Below are 16,184 nucleotides of genomic sequence, written 5' to 3'. Positions count from 1 at the left end.
TTGCATTCTATGTTGCATGAAATACTTCGTAGTGCTTTTTTCTTTGTGATTTATTACTGGTACTCATGTTGCACCTTGATATTCGTTGTTGTGCTATGTACAGTATATATTTCTCGAATTGATATAGTTCTCATCATTAACATTCTTGAGGATATTAAGGTGTATCATCAAAATAAAATTCTAGGGAAAGAGTGTTACGAAATCACCAAAGGCAGTTAAAATACCGGTACGGCCCTTTGCCAAATCAAACTAGTTTGATGCACGGTATGTAAAGGTAAATTAAATGCATATTAAAAGTTAGGATGCTTTATTGTTGTGAGTGCCACTGAGGCTGTTACAGCAGGGGCGTTGGTGGTGTGTGCTCGGCGTGGCTGGTGTGGCCCGGGTGTGGGTGAATGTGCTAAGACCACACCCGGGTTGACCTTCCGGCCTCGCCCACCCAAGGGTTTGTGGCGACGCCATCACGATGCCGCCCCGGACACACTTACCAAACACCACCACTGTCACAACACCAGCAGACAACTTTCCTAAACATTTGTGCATATTTTCATATGCTTGAACATCAACAAGGAACTCTAATAAACACGTGTGTATATAGCTTCTAATGCTTCCCTGATTCTCTGGCAATTCTCTGGTACATATTCAAAGTTTACCACACATTTCAGTCCACCAAAACCACCTCTGCAGGTACAGTCCCCCCAGCTTACACGTTTACAAGCAGGCTTCAAGTTTCCAGCAGTGTACAGTAGTTGGGCTGTAAATATAGGTATTCGAATGGATGGACCACTTTATGAGAGACATTTAGTAATCTAAGTAACTAAGATACAACTCACCACAGTTTCTGGATTTTATGAGTGTGAAATTTGAAGCCTGCCTGCAAAAGCGAAATTACTCTTAGGAATTGAACAGAGGGCTAGGTTGATACAAGCAAAGTACCTGGCCTGTCACATGATGAGCTTGGGTTCATTTCCTGAGAGGTGTTACTGAGATGACATTATTGTGGTGCATCTGAATTCTCTTGGCATCATTGGATTAATTCGATTCCTTAGGAAATACATAGTATTATCTCTCCCCTATTAGTGGCATTGATGTGATTAACGTTATAGATATTTCACTGCGCTTCATCAGTGCCTTAGATGTTACTGGTAGCCTATAGTCCGTCCACTTTAACCTGGCGAAACTGAACCATGCCCCCAACTTGAATGCTCAACGTGACGAAGTGAATATTAAGGGGTCAGAGAAGTTCATAATCATAAATTTCGACTATGGTTTCCATCCTGTTCGTATTAAGTAACTCCTTTTCATTATACTGTTCAGTTGTAAACTTATTCAAGGTGGTGACTGACACATTAGTAAGCATTTGGAATAAAGAACCGCGCGAAGTAATATTTTGACCTCCATTCACATCAGCATAATCAGCAACTCATTGTCCGTGTACTTTTGCCATTATAAACTTGCTGTAGATGATAATGAAACGTTGACAGGTGCGCAGTGAATTAAATATAGTGATACGTAATTATATAAATGAAGAGGTGTATCATTGCATTTACCGCATTTAAGTAGTAGCCAATCAGGTGCAAGGGGGCGGGGCATCTTCGCCAGGTAATTTAACCACTTCTGCACTATGACGTTTTACATGATATTCTTACCAGTACAGACTAATTTATTTTACTGGAAAAGTAAAAAAAACAATGTTATTTTTAACGCGATGCATTTTTTTTTTTTTTTTAGTATATTCTTACGCACCCAGACGATTTTATGCAACACAGATAAGACCTTTTGTACTGAAGTATGTAAAAACGAACCCTTGTTAAACTCAGCAGTCACCTACTTATCATCGTATTGAAGGGGCTTATAATATGGACCGTTAGATGATGTGACACTGGAACAGGTTGATGAAGGGTGGATGAAGAATACACGAGATAGAGTCAAAGTTTATTCCCCAACAGTTTCGCTGTAAAGCCTCAGGAATAAACTTTGACTCTACTTTGTGTATTGTTCATCGACCATTCACGCACTGTTATATTATTCCCCTGCATGAGTCTAGGCTTCCTGTTGTAGAAGGTAGAGGACGTCGTGGCGAATCTCATCAGGTTTGGTGCCCGGGTCGTATCGCATGAAGGGCTTGCCGCTCTTGGTGATGAGGAACTTCTCCCAGTTCCACCGCACGTCGCTGATGTGCATGGGGCTGTAGTAGAGCTTCTTGGAGTCCGAGAAGGTCAGGCGGGTTGCCGGACAGAACGACTGTGGCAGGATGGATGATACGGTGCGTTGAAAGTGGCTCAAATGAACCTTTATGTATTGGATTATTTTTTTTTTTCTAACAGTGTATATCATGAGTGCCTATATTACCTTATTTTAATAAATTGTTCTCGTCTAACTTTTAATGAAAGCATTTCAGTGTATCTGTATCTGTTCATCCATCTGTGTATCCATTTATTAGCCATCTGTCTATCTATCTGCCTGAGTCTGTATGTCTATTTCAACATCGATCTGTCTACTGTATATCGATCAATCTGTCTGTTTATCTCTCTATCCGTCTGCCTTTCTTAACAAAAAAATATAATTTGTTTTAATGCTATTGATGATTGTATAATCTGAACTGTGGTATTAATCAAGTAATATTTTGCATACTGTGTGGTATTTATTGTCACTTCTGTCATCCACTTATCCATTTCTCTGCTTCTCTGAAACTTCACACACACACACACACACACACACACACACACACACACACACACACACACACACACACACACACACACACACACACTATTATTATTATTATTATTATTATTATTATTGTCATTATTATTATTATTATTTTTATTATTATTATTATTATTATTATTATTATTGTTGTTGTTGTTGTTGTTGTTGTTGTTGTTGTTGTTATTATAATTATTATTATTATTATTATTATTATTATGCGAAATCATGTGATTCGTGAAAGATGTGCAGTGAGGAAGTCTGTGGACACCAGAATCGAAGAGAGTGTACTGAGATGGTATGGTCATGTGAAGAGAATGGATAACTTTAGAGTGGAGAAAAAGGTGCATCTGAGCGAATTTGAAGGAGGGAGGAGGCGAGGTACGCCAGGAAGAAGGTGGAGGGATATGGTGGATGAGTGTGTGGGGAAGAGAGGTTTAGAAATTGGTGAGGCTAAGGGACTGACAAGAGACCGGGCTGGCTGGATGAATTTTGTGCTGAGAAGCGCATAACCAGGGATTTGGCACCCCTTTTTAACGTGACAGCGTTCGGACTGACTCTATCAGATAGGTATATGTGAAGCTACAGAATGTGGTGATTTTTTTTTTTTTTTTTTTTTTTTTTGGGGGGGGGTGCTATCTGATGGAGCCAGGATTCCTTGGGCTTGAATGATCACTGAATGGGAGCGTGGCCCATTCATTTGGACAAACTTGGGCAGTGTAGACGTTGCTACTCCTCACACTGCCCTAGGATGGGAAAGGAGGTCTGGATGATGATGATGATGATGATTATTATTATTAATACTGATATTATTGTTATGACCTACCTTGAGGTAAGTGTAGAGAGGGTGTTCATTCTCGCCGTTCACCTCGATCTTAGAGAAAAGGGTGAAGTTTGGCGTGAACCCGTTACCTGGCCGCACATACCTGCACGGTAATTAGCATCATTAGTGGTTGACAGATGTGCTACAGCTTACCTGGGGTTGAATTTATAAAGGATCCCAACCAAAGACTACGATAAACAAGTCTCATATTTATTTAAAAAAAAAAAATCCAATTAACAGGTTAAACAAGTATCGTATTAATGAATGCTTCAAGCCAACCTGCAAGATAAACAGGTATTTATAAAGGATCCTGGCCAGATGACGAGAAAACAAACCGTATTGATAAAGGATCTTGACCAAATTATCCGATAAACAAGTCTGTGCAACAGTTAATTAGAATCACAGATCGTATAATTTTTCGTACTTTACCTGATGCCATTGAGAAGCTCGTCAGGGGTGCCAGCTGGTTCTTGCTGTGGGAGGCACAGGTTGTGGTTAGTACAACGTGAGATGTTGAAAATGTGCAGTTGTATGTTGTCTATACAGGCAACAAATATGCCTGTTATATAAGTGGGATCCAGCTGTAAAGCTTCCATATTATACATCCTATATAGAGATAGATAGATAGATAGATAGATAGATAGATACTTACATACATACATACATAGACAGATAGGTAGGCAGATATTTGATGAGCCGATTTTGAGCAAAAATTGCTACGGTACATGATCAGAGGTCCATCTAATTCTCAGCCATAAAGAAACAACAGTTAATGCTGATCTTATGAGTGAATTATGAGGGAAACCGTTTTCGCCCTTAATGCCATCAGTAAATGTAGCTCCATAACGGGTGAGAATTAAACTCATTGTTGATACAGGACTTTTGAAACTCATGCGAGACGTGTTGCAGTGAAGGTATTAAGTTATGGGTGAGCAGGTACATTCATACACAAAGATCGTGTCGCTAATCTTATCCTTTCTTGTATAAGACATTCAGTTTGAAACACCACAGCGAGAGTAGTACTTCTCTGGTAATAGTGTAAGTAAAGTCGTGAGTTTGTGGGGGGTAAGAAGGCTAAGTGTTTGGTGGTACTGTTTAGGGCCAGGATCAACGATACAACTTTGGTATGTACTGTGCGACCTGTAAGGAGTCTTATGTGACCCATCCTGTGCGTCCTGACTTCTTAGTCAAAACTTCTCTGTCTGCCGCCATACCATGCGTGATATTTTCACAAACTTTTTACTCTCCGCTGGCATAGTTTTGTTACATATACTACTGCAGAACAGTTCCTTCCTTGACGCGACAGTGAACCTGCTCCTGCCAGGCCAGTGGCACGGCAGGGTGTGGGAGCTGCAGGTTCCTCTGACCTGTTTAAATTAGGAGAGTTCACACGACCTGTTCTGCATCATGCCCACTGATTTTACTTTTAGACTTTTTGGCACTTTTCCTGTTTGGAATCTCACTTAATAAAATAATATGGCGATAGCAAAAATAAAGCAGTGAGGTGAAACATCAGTACATAAAGACTTACGTGAATACTTTATGAACAGAGAGACATCAGGATTAAAGTTTTTCTTTAGAAAACTAGAGCAACAAGTAACATGAGAACGTGGGGTAGAACAAAGAATCAGGGAGAGAGATCTAAGTCTTTAATATCTCAGGACTGGACTGAAACCAACTAACGATCTGTAGGTGTGACTGGAGAGAACTGTGAACTCACACAAGCTGATGATGATGGTGACAGTGATGGCAATAATTATTATCATTCTAGCTTTGTCTCCATTTAATAGGTAGAGTGACTGTCGTCCAGAAATTAGAAAATGATAATTAAAATAGGGAAAACGGTCAGTAGCGTCCAATATAATAGACGGAAGTATAAAGAAATAATGTCATGGTATTACCTTTCCGAACTGGTTGCATGGGAAGGCAAGGATCTCGAAGTCAGAGAATGACTCCTGTAGCACATTCATGTCGGTGTACTGATGGGTGTAACCTCAGTACGTCGCCACATTCACGATCAGTACTACCTGCGGGTAGAGGAGGAGTCATTTAGTACAGGACGTGGAGAAGGAGGGGGAGGAGGAGGAGGAGAAAGAGGTTCTAATCGAAAGCGTTAGCACAGATGCAGCTACATAAGTCTTTTAGGGCCAACCATGGTAATTTTCATGGGTAACTGGGAGCATTACTGAAAATTTTAGAGCTAATTGTGGTATTATGTCGTTTTCCCACTCAAAGCGTCCTGCCTTTGAGTGGGGCTAGGTGTGTGTGTGTGTGTGTGTGTGTGTGTGTGTGTGTGTGTGTGTGTTGTGCTACCTTCAGACATATATATTCAACTTAGGAGAGAGAGGAAGAGAGAGAGGCTTTTCTAACAAGAGAGATTAACCACATCCGTCACTGGGACTTCCATTACAAAATAAATCCCCCCAAACTGAACAAAGTCGCCAGTACGAAGCAAGAATAAGAATCAGAGGAATTAACTATTATCAATCGAGTTTCCTGCCTCTGTTGTGTAAGTCTGTCTGTCCATTTATATAAGGGGTAAAAATAAAATGTCGTGGGTCAGCATTTTTGACATTCAGGATTTGGGTTTTGCCTAAGGGTCCAGTCCCTGTGTGTGTGTGTGTGTGTGTGTGTGAGAGAGAGAGAGAGAGAGAGAGAGAGAGAGAGAATGACTGGGAGGCAGATAATATGAGAATACGAGAGCGCTTGTAACTTAATATGTGTGTGTGTGTGTGTGTGTGTGAGAGAGAGAGAGAGAGAGAGAGAGAGAGAGAGAGAGAGAGAGGCAGATTAAGTGAGAATGAGAGAACACGTGTAACTGAATGTGTGTGTGTGTGTGTGTGTGTGTGTGTGTGTGTGTGAGAGAGAGAGAGAGAGAGAGAGAGAGAGAGAGAGAGAGAGAGGAAGTCAGTGTAAATGGTAGCGTGACAAGGAGGCGGATGTGTGAACGAGAGAACATGTGTAACTGTGTGTGTGTGGGGGGGGAGGGTTAGTGTTTGTGCAACCGCGGTGTAAAAAATATAATAATGTTTCTCTCTCTCTCTCTCTCTCTCTCTCTCTCTCTCTCTCTCTCTCTCTCTCTCTCTCTCTCTCTCTCTCTTTCTTTATATTTTCTATTTACCTGGTCCGTCTCTATACATCCATCTGTGTATCTATATTTCTTCCTAAATTCTAAACCCTTCACACGTTTCTTCAGTGTGCGTATTTTACTGTGATCATCGCCAGACGATTTTATTCAGCTGTTTCAATGCCATAGGAGGTTTCAAAGCACCTCCCTGTAGGCGATTTATTTTGTACATTACACCTGAACATTCATTGGTATGCTCTTGGTATCATTTCAGAGTATACAGTTTTCATCAGTAGTATACAAGAGAATACTGAGGTCTAATGTGCTGAGTAAATCGCTACAGAGAAGGCGTTACGAATCATCCAAAGCATAGAAAATGATCCGAATTTCCATTATTACGTAACACATTCTTTTTTTTCGAATTAATCCCTCCAGTCCGGTGACCTACTCTTTATTTCCTTAGTGTTTCCAGAGAGAGAATTTTCAAACTGTTAAAAATAGCCTAGGTTAATCCTTTCTTTATAACTGCTGAATATAATCGTTGAATAAATACGTCTTATATTCTACTTGCTCTAGCATCAGAAAATAATTTCGTCTTTTTTATTCTTCTCGTTGTACCATCAGAAAATAAGTCATTTTTTTTTATTCTACTCGGCCTACCATCGGAAACTAATCCGGTTTTAAATTCTACACGTTCTACCATCAGAAAATAAATCCCCCCCTTTTTTTTTTTAATTCTACTCGTTCTGCCATCAGAAAATAAATCCGTTTTGAATTCCACTCGTCCTACCATCAGAAATGAATCAACCATCAGAAAATAAATCCGTCTTTTATTAGTCTACTCATAACTACGATCAGTCAGGTCATCAAAGGAAGGATTTTAAAGTGAAAGGGTTAAAAGCAGCCCCCATTAACACCACTCCCGTGACGCATAATCTATTTTATTCTTGCTATCTCCAGACGATTTTTGTTGTTGTTGTTGTTGTTGGGGGCTAAGGATGGGCTTTTAGAACTGGAGGGGTTATATACATCCTTCATGAACCTTTTACCTAACATATACCTTCCTCTAGCTGGATGAAATCGTCTGGAGGTAGCAAGAAAAGGCCATTAGCGTGTGTCTTTGTATCGTTTTTACTCTGGTGATTTTCGTCCTTTTCCAGCTTATTTCACGTAGCTCAGTGGCGGGAAAAGACAGTACAGTATTAAGATTCTGCATCCTTTCCACAGCACTTCTTCGTGACTAGTACCACATTCTACCGTTAATCTAGTGTTACAACTCGGAATTAACACTGAGAGATGACAGTTTTAGGCCAGGTTAGAGAAAAAAGTGTAATTTGAAGAAGTTAACTCCTTCACTATGAGAGGTCTTCAGCAGGTAAAAGTAAAAATCGTTTAGTAGTAAAGAGGAGAAAATACAAAAAACATAATATTGCTGGAAGGATTAAGGGATTTATTCGATAGTTGATGGCATAAGAGGCTTCGTAACACCTCTTCGTTGGCGATTTATTTTTTATTATTACACCATAACATTTTACTGTATAAATAACATTTTCCTGTATGCATTGCATAACTTCCAATATCGACTTAGTTTTGTATCATTAATATACAAGAGGATTTTGAGGTGTAATATGCAGAACAAATCGCTTAGGAAGAGTAGTTACGAAATCTAGAATACGACCTAATAAACTGTATTATTAAATCTAGTTAAGTCTGCGAAAAATTATATACTGTTTTTACTCTAACTTGGCCCAAATATTCATCCCTTTGCATCTGATATCAGGCAGGTCAGTTGTAGAAAAAGAAAATGCTGCTGCTCTACACCCTTCCCAAAGCACTTCTTCGTGACTAGCATCATAATCTAGTGTTAATCTCTTGTTATAACTCAGTATTCAAGATGGAGAGACCGCAGTTTTAGGCCAGGTTACAATAAAAGGGGTATCGTCAGTTTAGGGTGAGGAGGGCAGGGTAGATATAAAGTACAGACGGTGCAATAGAGGATGGGTGAAGTAGATAGTGTGATGGTGTAGGTTTGGGTGTTTGCTGTGGACTAGGGTTAATTTGTGAGCGTCCACCCCGCAAATTCCTTTTCACTCAGTGGGGCTCGTACCCACCACTCAGGGCGTCCTCCAAGTGTCGTCCCGAGTGAGTCACCAGGTCGCCATTCAGTCTGTATAGTCTACGTAACTCCCCTAGCCCCCCCCCCCTATTTATTGTGCCTCTCCACACGCCAGCACCACCACCACACACCACTTCAAGGCCAAACCCGTCGTTAAGGCGTCACAATGCACAGGCCAGCATTGTAATTTCGCCCTTGTGTCCTTATATAACACCCACTTAGCCGTAAACACTTTAAGGGATGTTCTTATGGCGTCTTTTGGAATGTCACCTCGCCCTTAACCTCTTCAGTCCGAGGACGATTTTTTTTTATTTTACTCATTCTGCCTTCAGATAGGTCAACTCTGGAACTGTCTTCCATTTTCTGTATTTCCTATTGCCTATGACCTCTAGTCTTTTAAACGCAGTATGACCAGGCATCTCGAAATGAACGTGTCATGAATTTGGCTCTCTGTTATCTTGTTTTTGTTTTTTGTTTTTTTCTAAGAGGGAACAACCTTGCGGGCTTTGGCCTCCGGTTCCTTCCGTGCATAAAAAGACGATTTTACTCAGCTTGGGAGTGATGTCTAGCAGGGAGGGGGTTAATGAAGGCTATATCTAACCCCCCCAAGTTTGAAAAATTTCTCCTAAGCGGAATACAAATTTAAAAATATATATTCGAACTGAAGGGGTTAACTCTTTCAGGCTCCCAGGACTTATCTTCAGCTGAATAAAATCGTCTGGAATATAAAATCTAGGCTTGTATTCTCCTCGGGTAATGAAGCTTCCTAACACCTCTTCCGTAGCGATTTATTTTTAGTTGTGACTGGTTAATATCCTTTTAGTACATTATTTATGCAGAGTATGGGGATATCGGAAGGATTTATATAACACAGAAGAGGACAGATAGATGTAATAAACAAAATTAATCGCTTGGGAAAAGGTGTTAGGGAGCTTCCTCTGGTGTTGGCCGGAATAGGAGAATTGCCCCGACTTTGAGAGGGTTAACTGTAGGGCATGTATTCTCAAACACCTTTTCCCAAGTGATTTATTTTGTTTATTACACTTTACTGTCCTCTTGTGTGTTCCATAAATCCTTATGGTATTGCCATCTTCAAAAATAATGCCTAAAAGGATATTAACCAGCCATAACCAAAAATAAATCGCTAAGGGAAAGGTGTTAGGGAGCTTCCTCATCCGACGAGAGTACGGGTCATTGTGGAGAAGTGTTTTTGGATTTACACTGTTTCGTCCGTTTCTTAACTCTTTCAATATGGTGAATTATTCTCTCTCTCTCTCTCTCTCTCTCTCTCTCTCTCTCTCTCTCTCTCTCTCTCTCTCTCTCTCCCCGAAATGCAATACGAGTGCCCTTTCCTAAGCTGAATAACATTGAAATTAACAACAACAACGATAATAATAATAATAATAATAATAATAATAATAATAACAATAATAATAATAATAATAATAATAATAATAAAGTCACTGGAATCAAACCACTAATCAATTTAATATTTCGCTTATAATTTTTTACCCCCTTCTTATGTGTGATATTTAGTTGTATTTATATTATTTATGGTCACTTATTTATATCAATGTATGTTTCCAGTATTCGTATTTAATATGGTTTTGTCTCTTCTATCTATCTATCTATGGCCAGACGCCTTAATCCCTTACGGGGTGGCCACAAACAAATCGCCTCCACGTCGCCCTGTCCCCCGGCATTTCACTGCCTTGCTTCCAACTTACACCCCCCTCTCTCATATACCTCTCCACTCCATCCCTCCATCTCATCATCGGCCTCCCCCTTCCTCTCCCCCCCTCCACCTCACGCACATACACTCCTCGTCAGTCTCTCACCCTCCATCCTCTCCACATGGCCAAACCACCTCAGTGTGTTCCTCATAACGCTTCCTATCACATCCACATCCACACCACAACGCTTCTTTATATCCTCATTTGTCAGCCTGTCTCTCCATGTGACTCCACAGGCTCCTCTTAAATAACTCATTTCCACTGCTCTCACTCTTGACTTGTGTCCTTCCAACAACGTCCAAGCTTCACTTCCATACGTTAGAGTTGGTATCACAATACGTGTCATGTAGTAACTTTTTGTCTCCTTATAAGCTTAATTACTTTTATAAACTATGATTTATTATCATTGTTTGGCCGCCTTATGCTTTTGTGGGTAATAGAGTGATGTGGTGATGATGATGATGATTTTTTTTATTACTACATTATTATTATTATTATTATTATTATTATTATTATTATTATTATTATTATTATTATTGTTGTTGTTGTTGTTGTAGTTGTAGTTGTTATTGTTGTTGTTGATTCTGAATTTACACTTTAGCAGTCTGTTCCCATCTTAATGCATTCACGTACGTAAAATCCCCCCAGCGACACTCACACGTCACCACTTGGGCACCAATACCCACCGCCCCGATTCTGGAATGCTGGGGATGTCTCTCAGGACTGGTGTGGTAAAACTGTAGGGCCTTACACAACGTCCGAGGGCTCCCAACGACCTTCACAGATCACATCTTGAGCACTTATACCTACCGTCTGTATTTGATAAGCTCTCTTTTACGACTGGTTAGATGGTGTTTTTAGAGCTTGTTCGGCACTCCAACGGAGGGCAACATAACCGTCTCACGTCACCACTTGGGCACCTATACCCACCGGCTGTACTGTCATATGCAAGGGTTATATCTAACTGCCGCCTCACTATTTTATTCATTGCTAATCAAAGGTCTCTCGAAACAGTCTCCATGGCTGACGAGACGTTCAATCTCTGCGTTATCTCGTCTCTCCACGCACGCACACACACACACACACACACACACACACACACACACACACACACACACACACACACACACACACACACACACACACACACACACACACACACACACACACACACACACACACACAACTAGCATCACCATCTAAATATACCGAGAGAGCCTTGCGCAACAGCCCTGTTAATGCGTCTCAGTGCGTGGTCAGGAAGATGTGCATGTAGTTGGAGATCAGAGAGCGCATTTAGTGTGTGTGTGTGTGTGTGGTGGTTTTGACTGTGGTGATTATGGTGGTGTTATGGTGTGGTTGGACGATATACACCATAAAGCGTAAACATAAGGAATTTTACCACACTCATTTACATTAGCTGTAACGCCGTATTCATAAACTCATTTACATTAACTTGGTCTAAAATTGCATCTCCATCTTGAATGCTGAGCTCCAACATTAGAATAACTTTGGAAAATGATGCTAGTCATGAAGAAGTGCCGTAGATAGGATGCAGAGCTGTAGCATTGCCTTTTTCTGCTACTGTGCTCCATGAAATCTGGGTCAAGTTAAAGGGAAATAACTGTAGTTCTCACGAAAATAATGTCTCCATAATATTGTCTCATCACGAATCAGTTTCTTTTGTCGTATTGTTTATGAATACGGCGTTACAGCTAACATCTGTTGATGGATGTGGTGTGTGTGTGTGTGTGTGTGTGTGTGTGTGTGTGTGTGTGTGTGTGTGTGTGTGTGTGACCACGGTGGAAGAGACAGATGTGATGGTTGTGGTGTGGTGCGCAAGGACGATACCGGTATAGGACCCCAGCCAGTGTATAGTTATGGTGGCGTGTGTTCGTTGTGGTGTGCGGTTGTGATAATTGTGGTGGTGGTGGTGGTGGTGGCTATTTTATGGTGTCCTTGAAAGATACGCACCTCATTTAAAATCTGTTGGAGGCTGTGGTGTGGTTGGTTGTGGTGGAAAAGATTTGCTTTGGTGATGATGATTGTGGTGGAGATGGTGACTGTGAGGAAGTATGGTTGGACGATATGTGTGTGTGTGTGTGTGTGTGTGTGTGTGTGTATGTATGTATATCATCATCATCATCAGCCACTGCAAGTCCACTGCTGAACAAAGGCCTCCCGTTTTCCATGAATTCCTTGACTGAGCCAGTCTCTGCCACATTTTGTCTGCAAACATCTCTCTCTCTCATCTACCTCCTTTCTGGCCCTTTTCTGCTACGCTTACAATCTCTTGGAGTCCAGTTAGTCAGTCTCGTGGTTCATTGGTTATCCTTTATTCTTGCTACATGACCTGCCCACCTCCATTTCTGTTCATTTGTAACTTCTCTAATGTCTTTGAGTTATGTCTTCTCTCTCACCCAAGTTGATTTCCAGTTTCTTAAAGCTAATTCCAACATTAACCTTTCCATTGCATTTTGAGAACGGAATAGTTAATTTTCCATCGAATTTTGTCAGTTTCCAGGCCTCACAACCGTACGCCGTAGCTTGGATTATACATTCGGTATATTCATTTCGTTTCATACATAATGGCAAGCTACTTCTCATAATTTATCTGTGTTTACTGAAAGCTTTCCATCCAATTGTAATGCGTATATAAACAGAATATATATATATATATATATATATATATATATATATATATATATATATATATATATATATATATATATATATATACTGTACACACACACACACACACACACACACACACACACACACACAAAAGTATACATGCCCGCCCATCTTTACCCTTTTATATAGGTCACTTCCTTGATAATGAGGACGATTTTCAACCATTTTTCATTCCACCCCGGGCGATTTTTTTGCAATTTATGAAGGGCCTGTCGTAGTGAAGGGGTTTAAAAGTCTCTATTAATCCCCTTACTACGATGACATTTTTATTTTATAACCCCCCCCCTCCCCCGACGATATTTTTAAGAGCCTAGGAGGGACGAAGGAAAGCAAATACCGTAGCAACTTTTTTGTTTGTGTGTGTGTGTGTGTATGTGTGACTGAGAAGCCTATGACCCGTATTCAATTCTGCAAGTCCCTGTTAGGTGACTAGAGGTATTTCCCTCCTGTATTTCCTCGAATCAAGGACGTAGGCAGATCACTTCCTCGGCAAGAATAGACAGTATATGAGACGTGCGTGATAGTTGCTTCCGGAACACACGTCCTTGAAGTAATAGATTAATTATAATGAATTGCTGTTGTTATTCCCGTTTCCTTTAGCCATATTGAGAGTATATTGTTACCAGTATGAATGAGATAATTACATAATAACATACTGATAACAACTGCCTCGTGAGTGTATCCAAGGCTTGAGTCACTATCAAAGCTGGAAGTGACGCATAGAAAATTACTCATGCAAAACGCAATGTCAGCTTAGGTTTCGAGGGACCTTGAGCCCAATGACGTACACAGACTCCGACGCACATAAACATTGACAGTACTGTACACTTACTTTCGCATGGATCACGCTTCCTACAGACATTTCATATCCGTTCGTACTTCACCAGCATGGAGGGAGGTTAGGTCTGGTTATCACACTCCCTACGAGAGGAAGATCTCTGATATGGACTGATACAGATCTACTTACAGAGCAAGATACTTTTGGGACCTCCCTTTATAAGTCAACATTCCCGGGGCTCCCCTCACCACGCACCATACCCTCAAATATATACTGCTTACCATATACCAGAGCTTCTGTGAGATTATCTGTAACATTGTCTGTATCTTATTGTAAACACATCCAGTAAGGAATTATTGCTTTCTATCGTCGTAGCTTTAACACGAGAGTAGTGAGAGGATGGTGTGGAAGTTTATCTGACCTTATGACTGTAGCTTGTGGTAGGTGGGGACGCTCACCATCCACTCACTCGATGTAGTGCTGCTGTCGGGTGTCTGCCCTTTCCTCGCCTCCTTCCTTCTTTCCATCCATCCTCTTCTGCCTTTCTTTCCTTCATCCTTTCTTAGTCCTTCTGCCTACGGGTGACTTTACACTCCCTTTTCTGTCTTTCTTTCCTTCATTCTTTCCTCTTCCTTCTGCATGTGGGTGACTCTACACTGAGTGACAAGCCAAATGGTTTCCTGTACACCAGGAAACCATTTACAACGTTGGATGGTAACCATACAACCGAATTTTGGCACCTGGTGGTTTAGTGCGTAATTATTGCGCTCCAGTCGGATTGAGCCGGTGAAGGTTTATATCCAAGGGGTGCTTGGGGTTGATTGCTCATGTAATGACACTCAGGGATGAGTGAGGCTGGTCACTCTCATCTTAAATGTCGGGACCAACTGCCTAGCCCCGGGCTCCTACGCTCCTCATGGGGCAGTGTAGGATTGGATGATGGATGGATGGATGGATGGATGACTGTAGCATGGACCTTGAAATTGAAAACCTTATTCTTAGTGGCCTTGGACGTTTCGTAACACCTCTTCCTTAGCAATTTATTCTGCACATTACATCTCACTGTCCTCTTGGATGATACTGATGCAAACTATGTCTGTATTAAGGCGATGTAAATGCCATAAAAGACAGTGTTAAAGTGTAATTTCTGTTCAAAATAATTCACTTAGTAAGAGGTGCTACGAAGAATAAGGATTTGGAGACTAAGACTAACCTTGCCACGGAAAATTTCTGACTCGGATAGGTGAGCAAAATGATTCACTTAGGAAGAGGTGCTACGAAGAATAAGAATTTGGAGACTAGAGTAACCTTGCCACGGGGAATGTCTGACTCTGATAGGTGTGCAAAATAATTCACTTAGGAAGAGATGCTACGAAGAATAAGACTTTAAGGACCAGACCAACCTTGCCGCGGTAGTCTGACAATGAGATGTTCTTGGTCTTGAACAGGTCACTCTCCTCGAAGTCGTAGATGCTCCCTCCCGCTGTTGGATGGTGGTAACACGCCCTCGACGCCACCCGGTCCTGCGCCGAAACGCTTAGGGCGATCAGCGTCACCAACCCAGCGAACAGCATCCTGAAGAAGGGGGAAAGTAGAGGTTGCTTGTGGGAAGGCTGAAAACGACTTACATTGTGTGTGTGTGTGTGTGTGTGTGTGTGTGTGTGTGTGTGTGTGTGTGTGTGTGTGTGTGTGTGTGTGTGTGTGTGTGTGTGTTCCAGCATCCTGAAGAAGATTAGAGGTCGAGTGTGGGAAGGACCAAAAACGACTTACATTATGTTTGGTGTTTTGTGTGTGTGTGTGTGTGTGTGTGTGTGTGTGTGTGTGTGTGTGTGTGTGTGTGTCTGTTCAGGGTTGTATTTCTAATTGACCTTTTCTTGGCACCTTTTTATTAGCTATTTATTCTACACATTAAGCCCCATTATACTTTTGTATGTTATTGATGCAAATTATAAGGATATGAAAAAACGCAGGTAAAACAGAAAAGAATGTTAAGGAGTAATATGCAAAATAAATCGCTAAGAAAGAGGTGCTACGAAAATCTTTTATGCTAACTATGTCCGTGTTCTCGTCGGTTATGGAAGCTCCCTAGCACCTTTTCCTTAGCGATTTATTTTTTGATACAGCTGGTTAATATCAGTTTGTATGTTGTTTATAGAGGGTATTGTTGATTTAAATGACAATGAAGAGGAGTGGAAAGAGTAATAGGCAAAATAAATCGCTTAGGAACGGGTGTTAGGGAGCATCTTTAACAGACGAGAATGAGG

At 41.0% G+C, this 16,184-nt stretch overlaps 1 pseudogene across 1 annotated transcript; it reads right to left on the bottom strand.

The window, feature by feature from the left end:
• Positions 1–290: 290 nt before the first annotated feature.
• Positions 291–15,494, bottom strand: LOC145415365 (glutathione peroxidase-like; annotated as a pseudogene). The gene is made up of 5 exons (XR_013900075.1): positions 15,324–15,494; positions 5,434–5,559; positions 3,962–4,005; positions 3,536–3,635; positions 291–2,244 (listed from the first exon to the last, which is right to left on the bottom strand). The product of XR_013900075.1 is annotated as a glutathione peroxidase-like (transcript).
• Between the last annotated feature and the right edge of the window lie 690 nt (positions 15,495–16,184).

The sequence above is a fragment of the Coenobita brevimanus genome, chromosome 102, assembly GCF_032717465.1.
Source record: "Coenobita brevimanus isolate Jiangsu-jjx chromosome 102, ASM3271746v2, whole genome shotgun sequence".
Lineage (NCBI taxonomy): Eukaryota > Metazoa > Arthropoda > Malacostraca > Decapoda > Coenobitidae > Coenobita > Coenobita brevimanus.
Note: the sequence above shows the minus strand (reverse complement) of the source record. Positions and strands in the feature narration are given on the sequence as shown.